This window comes from Elephantulus edwardii, unplaced genomic scaffold, assembly GCF_000299155.1.
Source record: "Elephantulus edwardii isolate Elephantulus edwardi_28Jun2011 unplaced genomic scaffold, EleEdw1.0 scaffold00268, whole genome shotgun sequence".
NCBI lineage: Eukaryota > Metazoa > Chordata > Mammalia > Macroscelidea > Macroscelididae > Elephantulus > Elephantulus edwardii.
The window spans coordinates 2385267-2387964 of record NW_006400018.1 but is presented as its reverse complement, the minus strand read 5'-3'; positions in this window follow the sequence as shown (position 1 = coordinate 2387964).

Below are 2698 nucleotides of genomic sequence, written 5' to 3'. Positions count from 1 at the left end.
GAGAGGTCAGCGGGGGCGGGGCCGGGGCCGGGCGGGGGTGATGCCCGCGAGCCGGGATCCTGCGGGTGTGTGGTCCGGGGCCGGGGAGCCCCCAGCGCGCCTCCGGGGCTGGAGAGGTCTGACTCCGGGATCGGGTCCCCGGCCGTGCGCCTCCGGCGCTTCCTTCACCTTATTTAACTCCCAGACCCCAGGGGGAGGGAGGACCACCCCGGAGCCGGTGATGTCTATGCATTCGGACCCACAGCGACGCTTAGGACCGAGTGGAACTGACCCTTAAGGTCTCCAAGGCTGCAGTCGTGCGGGAGCGGATTGCCACATATTTCTCCCGCCGCGCAGCTCCTGTTCGCTTAGCAGCCTCGCTCTTAAACAACTGCGCCACCAGGGCTCTCCCCTCGCCTTGTGCGAGCCGGAGACTCCTTGTTGACCCTGGACCAGCCCGGCAGAGCCTCCCACGCCCCCTCGCCTCCTAGGAGCTCCCCCAGCCCGGCTTCTAACCCAGCAGCCCGAGCTGCCCCTGTCCCGGGGGCACTGCCGCCTCCCCTCCCTCATCTGCGATCTCTAGAGCTGAACCCCCCCCCGAGAGCGGAACACCCCCCTCGGCTCCTCGCCACCCCCATCATGCTCGCCCCCCACCCCAGGGAGGAGAGGCAGCTCCATTGCCTGGGATCTGAGAGACCAAGCAGTCGTCAGCCCCTATCCTTGTTTCCAGCCGCGATCAAATGGGGGAGTCTCCAGGGATTGCCCCCTCGGCGCGCCGAGTCCTTTGAGATCCCCCTTTCTAGGAACGAAACAGCGGTTGTGCAATGGTGTGGGTGGGGGTCACCTATCCCTTGGAATTGACCTGGGTAGGTAGGCTGTGGCGCAGAGTGGATGGTGCCACAGCAAATGGTTAGGGGACAGTGAGGCACCCTCCCCACACCCCCCACCCCCGCCTCCAGGAGCTGAGCCCTGGGTGATGGGAGTCCGTGGCAGTCAGGCCACAGAGCACCTTGTAATTATCCGGTAATGGAGTGGGAGGAGGACTCGAGGCCAGGGGCCAAGGAGGGGGGGATGGGGAGGGCAGTCACTCACCTGTTACTCTTGGGACTGGAGGGGCTTCTGTCTCAGATGCATGCTGTCTGATGGGGAGGGCCAAGCCTCGCAGTCCCCCACCCCCCACCATCCCTGGAGTGGGAATGGGATGCTGAAATGAAGTCACTGGGGGGCTGCTTTCAACCATCTGCTCCCCTTTCCCCAGGGACCAAGCCTGAGTCCTAATAACTGAGGGGACTCAGAAAGCTTGGCCATATCCATCATGCAGGAGCCAAAGGCAGTTAAGTGAGCCAGCCCCCTCCCTAGTGTTACTTGGTTACAGGTGAGGAAGTGGAGACACCAGCCTTACTGAGGCAGAGCAAGGCTTTCAACCCAGGTCCCCACACTCCCAGGACGATCTGTCTGCCCCTTAGGGGGATTCTGGATTGAGTAAGACAAGGCCTGGTTGATAGACTGACTCAGGGGGACTGGGTCAAGGTGGCAAAGGACTGAGGAGATGCAGGAAGGCCAGCAATCAAGGAAGGTTTCTCTGAGGAGGGTGCAAGTTTCCTTGACTCTGCAGGAGAAGAAGGCTGCTCCTGGGGAGGGAACCCTGCAGGCTCACTGTCCCAGCGGTGAAGGGAGGCAGTGCAGGGACACAGCCATGGAGAGGCAAAACAGACTAGTGGTTATGGCCTGGGCTCTGCTTCTCATCTCCACCATACATATTCCAACTGTACAGCTTCAGGCAAACACTCTAAACTCTTAGCCTTCTGTCAGTGAAGTGTGGTTCGTAATAGCAGGTCCATGCCGATACAAACACAGCTAGTTCCAATCCACCAGCTGCTCTGAGAAAGATGGACATTTTCCTCCTGTGCTATTTACAGTGACTGAAAATCTTCGAGAGAATTGGCTGTGAGTCAGTTCCAGCTCCATAACGATGAGTAGAATTGAATCTATCGAGTTTTCTTCTCCTTAGTTATGCTACATTCAAGGAGGTGCAAACTTTGGACTCTCTGCAGACATCCATTTGATTCTTTTCTGCCTTTTAAATGACCCTTTTGCTGTCTTTATGTGTGACGTCCTTGATGCCATCCCACCATTTGTCTGGTCCTCCATAATTTGTGTTCAGTGCATCAACTCTGTTCCTGAGATGGTTTTGAAATTTAACTGGAATATCCTCAAGGTTGTATTCTGGTTTTTGTGGACCTGTTTTTTTTGTTTGTTTTGGTGTGTTTTTTTTCCCTTGGCTTCAGTTAGAACTTGCATATGAGCCGTTCATGGTGTGTTCTGCAGTCAGCCACTCACTTTGTGCTGTTGACATAGAACTTCTTCCTCCTGTCTTTGTACAGATGTAGTCGATTTGATTCCTGCGTGTTCCATCTGGTGAAGTTCATGTGTCTAGCCATGGTTTGTGTTAAAAAAGGACTTTTCTATGAATAGGTCATTGCTCTTAAAAAAATTCTGTTATAAATTCTAACAATGAGATTTCCAGAACACTTAATTTACACTCACGCAAAACCTGTACATAAGCCAAGAGGCAGTGGTTTAAAATGAGGAACGCTGTGCGCCAGGTTCATAGCCTTTCACTATACTTAACACAGTCTCTATGCTGACCTTATAATTGAAGAGTGGATTTTCTGAAGACAAATAAAACATCAGGCCTGGAGGAAGATTAAGTAACAAC